This window comes from Strix aluco, chromosome 13 (assembly GCF_031877795.1).
Source record: "Strix aluco isolate bStrAlu1 chromosome 13, bStrAlu1.hap1, whole genome shotgun sequence".
Taxonomy (NCBI): domain Eukaryota; kingdom Metazoa; phylum Chordata; class Aves; order Strigiformes; family Strigidae; genus Strix; species Strix aluco.
The window spans coordinates 17,788,354-17,801,769 of record NC_133943.1 but is presented as its reverse complement, the minus strand read 5'-3'; the positions used below and the strand labels follow the sequence as shown (position 1 = coordinate 17,801,769).

At 37.0% G+C, this 13,416-nt stretch overlaps 1 long non-coding RNA gene across 3 annotated transcripts in view; it reads left to right on the top strand.

Moving 5' to 3' along the window:
• Nucleotides 1-10,945, top strand: part of LOC141929355 (uncharacterized) — a 31,067-nt gene extending 20,122 nt beyond the window's left edge. For 2 of the 3 annotated variants that reach the window (XR_012625009.1, XR_012625008.1), the window contains 3 exons: nt 1,712-1,766; nt 9,106-9,260; nt 10,347-10,945. This is a non-coding gene — a long non-coding RNA (uncharacterized LOC141929355). The remainder of the gene's footprint in view (nt 1-1,711; nt 1,767-9,105; nt 9,261-10,346) is intronic. The other variant, XR_012625010.1, reaches the window with a different exon arrangement.
• Nucleotides 10,946-13,416: the final 2,471 nt, after the last annotated feature.

The following is a 13,416-nucleotide window of genomic DNA, read 5'->3' as shown; positions in this document are numbered from 1 at the left end:
AAAACATTTTACTGCCCAAATAACCTGTTACTCATATATAGTTTCTTTATTTCCTGCAATGGAGAAAATCCCTGAGGTCGATCTATTAAACTCAGTGGAGACACCAATGATAAATGTTATCCTCCCTGTGCCTTTACTATTGTATACTCTAGGTTACACAGAGGATGTACCTGCCTGATGACCAAATCACTTTTGCTGCAGAATTATGGAAAGCTATTCTAAGAGTTAAGTATAACAAAGGAGACGACAAGCAGTCCTTGGGGGAGGTCTGCACATACTAATCTACAAAGAACAAATTACCATGGAAATCTCTATACTACAGAATACTTTACTGTACTGAATTAGACATTACTTGCCCCCCCCCGCCCCCCCAAGCATAGCTTCCGAATTTCTTTCTTAAATCAGCCCTAGGAGAAATCATTTGAATGCACATGTCTTCATTAGTCTCTGTAATGAATTCAGTGCAAATTATAATTATACCAGGTAAAACAGTTTTACTCTGGTCTACTTGGGAGCAGGTCTCTTAGCTATATCCAGCTTTATTCACACTTCTTCCCTCTTTGCCCACATGAGTACAGTAGCAGAAAATAGACTGGACTGAAAAAACAAAGGTGGGATGTCACAGAAACAGAACAGTGTTAGCAGGTACTCTTCAGTTCTCATGGCACTTACAGTAAGTACAAATTTCAGTTTCTCATTTCAGACACCTTGGCAATAGATTTCTTGATAGATGGAAAATGCAAGACTTGTTAATTGTGCCTGCTTGGTAGTTAAGTTCATATCTCTCCAGTAGATACTGCATTCTCCAGCCTGAAACAGGTGTTTTCTAGTAAGAACTAGACTAGTCCAGCTTGGTGTTTACATGAATTTGTGTGCAATATCTAAGTTTGTTCTTTACGTTATCTTTTAGCTTTCCTCTGTCCTGCAGGTTCACCCTAAAGGTGTAAGTTTATTGTGAACAGTATTTATTAAATGAAAGATAGTGACAGCTGCAGTTCCTAAAATAATAAATAATATTTGATTTTATTATTTCTTTCTACATGAATGTTTTAAGATCTGTATAACTGCAAACAAAATATCGCAGATGAATACCAATTCTCTTTCTTTTGAGTTCCTATGGTCTCTAGCACAGGAAAATAGGAGCTATTGGAAAGCAATTCCTTAACAATTTTTAAACTAATTTTGCCACACTTCCCACTGAAACCAAACTGTACCTGGTTTACTGATGTCAGTGTTGAAGAAATTCCTTCATAGGAGATCACAGAAATTCTGTTATTATTTGCCTGCATTGTTACCTAAAAAGCTTAAATATAGTTGTGGAAAAAGGTGTGTGAATTTGATTTTAGACTAACAAAAAAATTTCAAAGACTTCAGGCAAGTATGTCACTATGCCTGCTGTAACTTCTTTTTCTTTGTCTAAGACAGGTAAATCTTTTGCTGCTGATACTAATATTAATGTGCCTCAAATAGTAAAACTTAAAAAATATTTGATTATTCCACATGCTTAGAGAGTTTAGATGCACAATTTAACATGTTTCATAGAAGTCTGATCAGTGGGAAAATCAATCACCATCTAAGTGTCTTAAGCAAGGTATTTTTCAATATTTAAAGTCCTGGCTTCAGTATTTTGCTGATCCTCACAATGTTAGTTCTACTACTGCTATAGCTTCTAAAGGAATTTGAGTTTTAAATTTTTATTTCTGTCTTCCAGATATCTGCAAAGATTATGAAATTCAGACTGGAGCTGAAAACTATGTGATGAATAGGTAAACACTAAGTCTGGCTCACCTCCACACACTGTTCCTTTGAATAACATTTTTTGAAGTAAATTTTGAAGTAATATTTTTCTCACCTAGATAGATACCTAGATAGAATAGATACCAAGTGTTGAAAGAGAAGAAAGAGAAGTATCAGCTAAGGAAGTACAGCTTTTTACAGCTATTTTTTCTAGTGAAACCTATGTATTAACATCTGGGTTTCCATCTACATTTTCTGGGTACATCCTTAACTGGAAAAACACATACTTGTGTACCTGTGTGACAACAGAAGTGACATGAGGCTCTTCAGACACTTTCCAGTCTATCATAAAAGAAAAATACTTCTTAACACATAACACTAACACAGTGGCTTACATTTCCAATTCTACTTTATTATCAGTCATATTTAATATTACTAGCTGTTTATTTGGGAGCAATAGCATGACAATACTTTGACAGAATCACAGAATGGTTTGGGTTGGAAGGGACCTTGAAGATCATCTAGTTCCAGCCCCCTGCCATGGGCAGGGACACCTTCCACTAGCCCAGGTTGCTCAAAGCCCCGTCCAGCCTGGCCTTGAACCCTTCCAGGGAGGGGGCAGCCACAGCTTCTCTGGGAAACCTGTGCCAGGACCTCACCACCCTCACAGCAAAGAATTTCTTCCTTATATCTAATCTAAATCTCCCCTCTTTCAGTTTAAAACCATTACTCCTCATCCTATCCCCACACTCCCTGATCAAGAGTCCCTCCCCACCTTTCCTGTAGCCCCTTTAAGTCCTGGGAGGCCACTCTAAGGTCTCCCTTGAGCCTTCTCTTCTCCAGGCTGAACCCCGCCCCAACTCTCTCAGCCTGTCCTCACAGGGGAGGTGCTCCAGCCCCTGATCACCTTGTGGCCTCCTCTGGACCCACTTGCTTTGCAGCGTAAATGTTTCAATTCCGATGACTGTGCAAGACATTAATCAAATGGTATAGCAAGAAATGACAACAAACTACAAGGAAAGAAGATGGAAAGGAAAATGGAAAATAAGATGATCTGTGATATATTTTATGACCTACCACGATACATGTTCATGAGCCCGTTAACACAGAGGATGCATTTTACATACAGGGCACATTTCTGGCAAATAGAAATTATCCTTAGTATAAACCAGTGTATGTTTGGGCTAAAAGAACCAGGCTATTAACTTCTGTTCATGTTAGACTATAACTGGGAGATAATTTAAGCTTTGTTCCTCCAGCAAATCTCATGTAACTATACTTATTTGTTTATAAAATATGCTGATAACAAAATTACAAAACAAAAAGCAAGTCTATTATTTTACAGTAGATTGTTTGGAGTCCTTGGAAATAACTTAAGTCCTCTAATATGTTTGGAGAAGGGGAAGAAGGAAGAGAGGTCAGGGAAGAGAAAGGATGAAATTAGGATATTCATAGGTCTGCCAAGCCAACTTAGAATATTAGCTTTCTCTTCCAGGAAATAAACCAAAACTAATTTTTTTTTAAGCTCTTCTGTACTGGGTCTTTAAGCATTGTGTCTTTAATTATTACAACATGCACTTAAAAATTACTTACTACCTGAATTGTCTAATCTTGTTATGGTAGATCTGTTCAAATTTTTTTCCCTTTCCTTTTTAGCTTTTGCTTCAAAGCAGATAGATAGAGCTGTGAAACTCCATCCTTGGTGGAATTCATTTGTAGTCAAAATACAGCACAGATGGATCAGCAAATACATGAGAATGTGATTGTATGCCTTATGAGTTGCAACTGCTGAACTGCTAGGTTATCATGATCTCTTAACTACTGATGACTTTTGCAAGATGATCTAGTGGACTTGTACATGTCAAAAATAGCAAATTGCCAAACAGATGTCAGCAACAAAACAATAAATAAAATAAGAATAAAGGAATGGCTGGGACAAAAGTTACCCAGCTAACCATTACAAGCATTTGCTTTTGCTGCAGACCTCATCCACTGTCAGGGAACACACTGTTCTGCAGCATTTCAGAATGTATGGTTGAATCAAAATGCACAATCACATAGCAGGCTGACAGACTGGAGGAAGACATCTTCCTTCTGTAATGCCATGTTTTGATGGTGCCTCAGCAGTAATACCCAAGTTCTCAATGACATTTAGAACCAGTAGTGCCTTGATCCTTTTATACCATAACCCCAAGAAAATACAGCGCCAATTTGTAATTAGAACATATATCAGAAAAATTTGTTATGCATAGCATGACACCAAAGGCTGTCTGAATGTGCTGCCATTTACACTCACAGAAACATACAGTCTCATTCCTTCTGAACCTTTCCCTAAATATGGATGCTGGCATGAACATTAGAGGCTGTCTGTGTACACATGGATTCAGAACAATGAGTCAGCCTCTCTGCTTTAATAAAAAAAGAAAAAAACTTGTAAAAACACTCAAGAGATTTTTAGTAAATCAGACAAGGTTATACAAATAAAATACAATAGCTGTGTGAGTTCATTAAAGCCAATTACATCTAAATAACCACAATACAGAGGTGTGAACTGTTCTTTGCCAGTTACTCATTAACTCATCTTCATTAATCATAAAAAATGTTTTTACATCATTCTTGATTCTATAACTGCAATTTCCCAATCAGTGTTCTGCTCAGGTGGCCTTGGTCCAGCCATTATCTCTTCTTTCCTTGCTAAGATATTTTGCAATAGCAGCTGATGAGTGAGAGTTACAGAAAGAGATACTAAGCTTACCCTACAGATGAAATTTCTTCCAGATTAATCTTGATATTTCAGGGGTTTTTTAAAATCTTAAATTTTATAATCAGATATGAGACAAGTTTTTGCTTACCAACAAAGAAACCAAAATATATTTTATATACTTTTCATCAGAACATTTACAGCAGTTCATTACCTGTGGGAATGTATTTTATAATACTTTCCAGGGTAAATACAAAATGAAAACAAAGGGAAAAGCAATTAAATAGATTTCATTTGTAGCAGGGGCTGACAAACAAAACTGAGCAAAAGCAAAAATCAAACTCTACATGAAGCTTTTTCCCCACTTTTCAGATCTAGTTCAAAGTCCTGTACATCATACCCCAGAATAAATGGAAGAAAAAATTAATGCTAAAAATGCAGGAATCAAAACTCAGTTAATCTTGTGACTGCAATACCATTGTATCTGTAGCAGCTAACATTCCAACTTTGTACTAGGTTTTATTCCTTTCAATCACATAATACTATCCAAACCACTTCAAATACAATGGAATCGATACTTCTAAGAGAGACACAAAAAAAATGAAAGGGAATGTATACTAATTAAAGTAATTAAAATCAAAACCAGGAGTAAAATCTACACTTACTAAGAGTCTGTGTGCAAATAATAAATGTGTTCAGAGCTCATGCTCTGGATGCCATTTTTACCTTTGCCTACATCCTGTTCATTGCAATGCCTTTGCAGTTGTATCTGTCTATGAAAAAAATGGTTAACAAATACGAAAGACATACCCTAGCAGGTGACATAACTGGTAATTTCTTAGGTTTCAGGATGAAAGAACATTAATTTAGCCACAAAAAATTGTGTGTCTTATTTATTATTCATTCTAGACATAAATGCATTAAATTGAGGGAGGTACAATGATATAATCTGGCCAGGTTATAATTTCTTTGCAGAAATATCTAAAAGGAAAAATCAAATGGAAAGAATAATTTAGGATTTTTGTCTGATCCTTCTTCCTTGGCCTCATGCTTCCCCACTCAGACAACGGAAGAGGCTTCAGTCCCAGGAAAGCCTAGATCTCAAGAGAGCTGCTGAAGACAATGGGCATTAAGAAACTTCACACATCTGAATTACTTCCTTGCAGCTTCTTGGAAAAGTCTTTCAAGTCACTAACACCCACAACAGCTGGAGAAACATCCTCTCCCAAAGGGTGGGAATATTTACACATTACAGAGGGTGAAATTCTCCAACTCTGACATCCATGATGGAAGCAGGTTGGTATGATATGATCAGACAGACTTGGAGCAGGGCTAATGAACTGGAGAACACCATAAAGTCAGGCTGGTCAGTCAGTGACCCATTGCAGCAGTTATGCTCATATAAATAACTATAACCCAAATTGGTGTCACTCCCACTCATTTTTGCCTGTCCATGGAGTTATATTGTGTATCTGAGTATGGAATCTGATCTAGGAAAACCACACATTTATTCCAAGAAGTCTGCCTTCTTGCTTAGGAAAACTGTAGATAAAAATTAAGATTCAAGGTCTAATGAGAAACATTCTGATTGACAGTGGAAATACTAATATTAATACTGTCCTAAACTGATTAGTGTTTATGTCAGTGACATCTATATACTGAGCTCAGCAATCATTTCTGTAATAACTAGACAAAAGATCATGTAGTTGAAACTTTGTCCTGTTACATAAGTGAAAGACCAGACTATGTCCATGACAGATAATTTATTAAGATTTTTACCTGTGCGTTTCAGAGTAGAATTTGACTCATCAACATAATCAGCTTGTATTCATCATTAATTACCTTGCATTAACACTTTTAATGAATTTACATTCAATTTACAAATAATGTAATTTGAAGTATATTTCAAGTGGTGATTTAAATAATACTGCAAGGCACAGCTTTCCTTAGAGCTATTATGGCAACTCTAATAGGCTGCTGGAATTTATTCCTCAAATCCAACACCTGAAGTCTAAAAAACTTAGTGATCTTTTCCCCCAAACAGACACATTCTTCTTTGTCAAAGCAGGAATGCCAGAAGCTCAGCCTCAAAGCTTGCTTAAACTATCCTGCCCTTTTCTACTGTGACCACAGGTTTTTGCTTGCTGCTCTTAACCTTGCAGATAGACACAGATAACATGATGCTTATCTTACAGGCAGGAGGTTTGGCAAGCAGCTTTTCAGAGTCTAAAACAAATAGTCCTCTGTGGATTGGTCAGCAGGACACTGGAATATAAAGCTACTTTGGCCCCTCCCCGTGTCCCCGTATATCAAGGTTTAAGCTTCATTGACTCCAGTATAGCGACCTTAATCAAGATTTTTCATGCATCAGAGAACAGTACAGCTGCTAAACTTTCTTTAATAAGTGTTTTATAGCTGGGGAAGCTGAACAGGAATTAGCTAAAAAGAGATGACTTACTTCTGGCCTTATTAAGCAGCAATTCATTATAACTCAAGCTGTAACATTGTTTTGCTCTAACATGAAAGAGGAATGTTGGCTTAAGCGATTTAGCTAAGTCACTGCTTCTGTTTCAGTCACTCCCTGCATTTTCTCTTGCAGCATTCCTTGCAAATTCAGGAAGCCATATGCACTGTGATAAGTCTCAGGAGAAAGTCCTACATTTCTAATTTCCCATCAAGTAAAGCAGATGCAGTAATCTTCCCAGGACTTACTGGCAACACAGTCTTTATATAGCTCACCTAGAGATTTCATAGCGTTTTTATTTTAAATGAAATTAATTTCCTATTACCTTACTGAGCCCATGTTGGCAATGTTAACAGAATATTCTGTTAAAGAAGACACAGGTATAAGGCAGGTCATGAAAAATGGCCACACTGGAATTTCAGTGAAGTGACACTGAAGATTCTTCAGTGGAATATATTTCACCTTTGCAGACAAGTTTTACAGTAGTAGATTATTAAAAATTCTTTTATTAAAGATCAAACAGCTTTTTTTTAAGGGACATGTGACTGGTCTTACTACAAAATTTTTAAAGGAATGGGCATATAGTAAGCATGACTCAGTATTTAGGTAACACTATGCACACACTGTGCAATATGTTGGCTGTCCAATTAGCCTGTCTTACCACATCCATTTCCATAGCATCACTGAATTACTGTTTTTCAAAATAATGCTATCTTTTTTGTTCTAGCTAAAGCTTTCAGATATACATACCTAGATTTGCTCTAGGGTGCTATCAATAGCTGTACTTGCAATTCAGTAGTGGGTATGTTTCTATCAGACTGAGCAATGAATCATTGCCATGGGATGGCTCCATGGGCACCCTGCTCCTGAAAACACTATTATTATTACTATTATTGTTAATAATGTAAATATATAGAAATATATATTTATATATAAATAAATATATAAAAATAAATTTTTATATATATAAATGTATAGAAACTGGGAGTAACACTCATGCAACACTATACTAGATGCTGTAGAAAGACGAGCTTCATACTGAAACACCTTGAATTAAAGTAAATATTTGTTAAGGACCTATAGAATACGATGGAAGGTTTGGTTTTTTTGAAAGAGCTGAGCCCCATCAACTGTTTCAATCACTTTCTGCCTCCTTATCTTACCCCATTTAATATAGGAAAAAAAACTAATGCTTTTTTTTTTTTTTTTCTGGGGAAGAGCTTTGTGGGGAGATTCTTACTGTAAAAGGAACTCCTTCTTGATGAGATGGTATATAATAAATAGCCATAGACTTGTTAAAGGTTATGAAGAAACAGAGTGACAACATAAACAGACATAAAAATAATCTTCAGTTTGAAGCTACAGGAAATCCTCATGAACCTGAAGGACAGACATGAATCTAAGGATATCGAAGGAAAATTTCACTAACAGCAGTAAGACACAAGAACTAAAAATAATTTATGACTTCATTCTTTCTGATTTCAACCAATTCTTAGCTAGAGTTTTGGATGACTAAGAAGCCTTATAGCTTCTTAGATACAGTACTGTCACTGGAAGCTGTTGAGTGCTGTGCCAGGCCCAGAAGAATCTAATGGGATCCCAGCTCCTGTCCTACCTGCCTCTGCAGATGTTGCATAGCATTCTTCTTATAGTAGTTCAAGCAAATGATCTCTGTTATTCCTCCTACAAGCCAGGACAATAAGTAGGCCCTGCTAAGGTAGAACAGAAAAAGTAATTCTTTTCCAGAATGTGATATTTCTACTCAGTTAAGAATGGGCCATGTGATAAGATTATGTAGAAGAGGCATACCCATGTGTTAAATCTAGAAATGGCTATATACAGACAGCTGATCCCTGAAGGAGGAGGACTGCCAAGCTTTTCTCTTGTTAGATTAAAGTTGCTTGATGTTCTCAGCTTTTGTCCTTTGAGATTAGGACCCTGTAGGAGGTACACTCCACAACAGCAGCAGTGCATTATCCCCTCTCTATCTTTCCCTTCTTCCTTTTCCTATGCAAAGATAGATCAGGGATCAAGCTAAACAGATTATTTCCAGCTGACACGCAGAGCAAGGTAGAAAATGGAACCATTGTACAGCAAATGTGTGCTTTGCAGACTCCAGTTTGGAACTGTGGAACTTTGAAGAGGAGTTAGAATGTGTCGAGTATACATGATCATGTGCATTTACATCTACCTTCTGTCTCAGCTCTGAAAGGCTGTTGTTCATCTCTACCGATCTTACAGAAGAAGGGATCCCTTGAAATGCACGCAAGTGTGAGATGACATGCCATTCAGAAGAAACTCAACACCAGGACCTGGAAGCTAATCACATCTCCATTTCTCTAAGGCATTATACCTCAGGTACGATAGTCAGTCTTACTATTTTATGAGTAGCTAGCTCAAAGCTTCCATTCAGGCCACACAGTTAAAAATCTTACAAAATCTGCCTATAATGAAAATATCCAAATCTTTCTTTTGCAAACTGCTTATTAAGACTATTTTCACTGTTAGCAGGATCTACTGTTAGTGACTACTAGGTCAAAAATCTAATTCCCTTACAGTCCTTTTACTGTACTTAATGATTACTGAGAGTCTGGAAATGAAAGCAAAAATATTTTCTTCTTTATTTAACATGAAATCACCTTGATTTATATTCCTGGAATATTAATAAAATGCCTCTGAGACAGACTATCTCTGTTGCCAGGCTTGCATAATGTATCTGCTTTATCTGCTGACCTGTGCAGAAATGTATTAGAGAATAATACTTCTGCTTTCAGTGCTGTATTTACTGTAAATTTGCATTCTTCCAGGAATATTCTGAAGGACATATTTAGCATCTCAGATCTGACTCAAACAGGGGCACTTAGCTATTATTGCTTCCACAAATCTGTTCTGAAAGAAGACCTAGCAGTTGAATTTGATGTCAGAGCTGAAGACACAGACAGGACCTATGAAAGATGCTGGGAAAGTAGGGAAAAGATATCCTTCTCTTAAGCTGGCAGATCCCTATAAGCCACCCCTGCTTCTGAGCTCACAACAGAGGCAGCAGCCAAGATGTTCCTTCCTTACTAGGGTTCCTCTTTCCATAAATCACAGCTCCATCACATGCAGGCAACAGCACTTACTCTCCTGTACAAATCACATACAAAATTCTGCCCAACAAACAGCATCCCAATTATCCTGCATTTTATTACATGCCACAAATATTCAATTAAAACTAGCCCAAATTCTTGGTTATTCTTGGTGATGATGGCCCAGGCTTCACTTCCAGTCACAGACTAAGTGGTATAGTTGATACAACCCTTCACAAGGGTGCCAGGGAGGGAAAAAGTAGAATATGCTATTTTCAGACTCTAAAACTTTAGGTAGATTTTCTTAGGAAACCATTCATTTATTACTCTGCTTTATCCTGTTTCCTTATGATCCTACTTTTCTCTCCCATGAAAGTCTATTTTGTCCTACCAGAGAGGAAGCATCCTCAAGAACGTCTACATACATGAAGTTGAGGAAGTGGATTTACATCCAGGGTACTATTAACACAAGTGTGAAAAGTCACCATGTTTCTAAGAGGGGAGAATGGCTGGTAACTTAAAAACGTTAAGGAGGATTAAATGCAAACTCTGGGAGACTGGAACTACTGCTTGAATGGAGAAAGCATCTCCCATCACCATCCTATTCACTCCTATATTACTGATAATTGGTTTTAGACTCCAAGAAAATCCTTGTTTGCTGACTTCCAAATAACTACTAAATACGTTAATCAGCAGCCGGTAACAACATACAGATTCTGGAATAAGGCACTGACAGTGAAAAAGGAAGTCAAGCACCATCTTTTGTACCCTTATCTTCATAAAGTCTTAGACCTTAAATCTGCAAATCTTAGTTACTTACTACTCTGTCATGTAATGGCTCTATCAGTGAGTCAGAAACATTTTTGCTAACATCTTATTCATTTTCATGTACTGAAAATGATAAACAGAGCCAAAATAAAAGAACAATTGGAAAGCAGTTAATGAGCAATAAACTTCTCTTACTTTACTACAGAATTCTTGAAAAGTTGTCCTTCCACTTGCTCACAAATCTAGATGGATATATATGCACAACGACACACACAAGTTTAGTCTGTGTTTGCATGTTTGCAGATCAGTTCAATACTACATGATCTTTATCAGTGATATTACGAAATGTCTCTGCAGACTTGTCTGTGACACACTTCAGAAGCTGCTGAAATAGGTTTCTGATTGCCAACAGACTTATCTTTGATCTTTTACCTTTGAAAAATAGAGCAGAGAGTCTATTAGTGGCATTTTCCACAGTTTGATTTTTTAAGTACCATTTTGGTCAGCAAAGATATAAAGCAAATTCTTTTGTCTTTGTCATTCCTCTAAAATAACTGCACTCTCTCCTTGGAGCCTATCTGAAAGCTTGAAATGGAAATAATGCATATCTCAGGAGAAAACACAAGCTGCACAATGAAATGCATATACAAAAGGATCTGAGCATCCTCACTCTAATGCACTATTCAAAGAAATTAAAATGAAAAATATTTTAACTCTTCCTCACATACCCGCACTAATAAATGCTACACACGCATCAATATCAGCATATCATGCAGCTTTGCTTCAGGTGCACCTCAGATGAATAAATGTTCCTCTTTCTAAGTGAAGAAGTGATTTTGGAGAAGGAAAGAAATCCGGCTCTTGCCCCTTGTAAGCTAGGGGAAGTTGTTACTAAGTGGAGGGGCACAGAAACAGGGCCTAACAGGATTCTACACGCAGGCGCAGAGCACAGCGGGGCCTGCCATCACTGGTGCCCAGCTCCAGGCATGGCTTGCTGCTGCACGCGGAGCAGCTCTGCACCGAGCAAGCAGCCAGCTGGGTGTGTGAGCACCACCTCCGTGGCCTTCACGGTGTTCCACAGACCTGAGTGGGTCAGGAAAGTTTCAGAACATGCGGTGATCTCTAATGAGCAAACACTGACAAAATATCTAATGTTTCCAACGCCTCATAAAACTTCAAAACATTTCACAAATTGCTTTCAGTTTTTGTCAGCATTTTGCTGTTTTTTCATCATCCTACAGCAAGGGCAAACCCTATGATTCATGCTCCACTTGAATGAGAAACACTGGGTGTTAAGTGGAAGACAACCTCCTTTCCTGGGAAGGTACCTGTGATTTCGTTTTGAATAAAGAGTTTTCTAACGATTAAATAAACTTCTGAAAAAAGCACAGTAAATCCATACATACCCCTGAATTTGAATGCAACAGAAAGCCAAATCACAAAATGGCTTTTTTCATATTTCAGAAATATTAAACTGGATACAAAAAATATAATCTATAATTATGTTTTCGTTTCCAAGACTTCCACAGATATTATAGGCAAATGTTGAACTGCGCCAAATCAAAATACCAAATACTGGACCATTTAATCACTTAATTGATTTTCAGAGGTGTGGGACAATTTGTAGCTTGCTTTGCCTGATTGTAATTTTCTTCTGTCTGAAGTAAGATGTAGTTCTGACTTTACCAGTTCATTAAGCTGTAAACCAGAGAAAGAAGAAATAGAATAAACCAGTGAGAGAAGCAAACATTATCAAGGTTGACAAGAATGTTAAATGAATTTTCTCCCAATATCCTGTTCAAGTTCCAATCATTTTAGCAATAGGAGTGAAATAAATTCTAGACATTTTGTTCTTTAAGTGAAATGTTACCATTTCATTTTTCTAAAAATGCTTCAAGCAGAAAGGAAAGAACAGTTGCCAAAAGTTCTTAATTCTGAAAGACCCACTAGGGAGGATAAAAAACCTACACATCCAAGCTCTTGGCATTTATTATCATAACTCCTGACAAGAAAGGAACAAACTGTTCTGCTATATTGCATAAGTTTCCAATACAGAATGCATAAAAATTAATTCATGGAATAAACCTCTTGGCAACTGCTTTCTAGTTAAGTGCAACTAGTTTATTTCCAGATTGGTGATGTTGAGGTAATTACATATCAAAATTATACTTTTTCTCAATGTCTCTTTTTTAATAGATCGACATATAAAACCAGGCTTCTTAGTTCTTCTGATATAAGTTTTGATAGTTATTTAATTATTTTAGTTACTCTCAACTAAAAGTGCCCATATTCTGGAGTTTTATACCAACTTTCACTGTGGTTGTCATTCAGATGCCTCTCAGCCTTTTGTTACCATCTACAGCAAATCAAATTGGATTATCAGATTTTTCCTTTAGTCATGCAGAAGGGTGGTAGGTTTTCTTTTCCTTGTTGCCAGAGACATGTCTAAAAGCTGTGATACTCCCTAAACGGGGAAATTTAGAGCTGAAACCCAGACAAGACACTAGTCTGTATTCACACTTCAGCCCAAGAAACACGACACAGAGGAATAAAGTTGTGACAGGTCACAGTTGAACACAGTTTTTTTTGGAACAAGTATTCTTCCTTGTGCTAAACTGCTGACAAGAAAATAAAATGCTAAGCAGAAAATATGGTGTCTCCTCATTTGTTACCAGAAG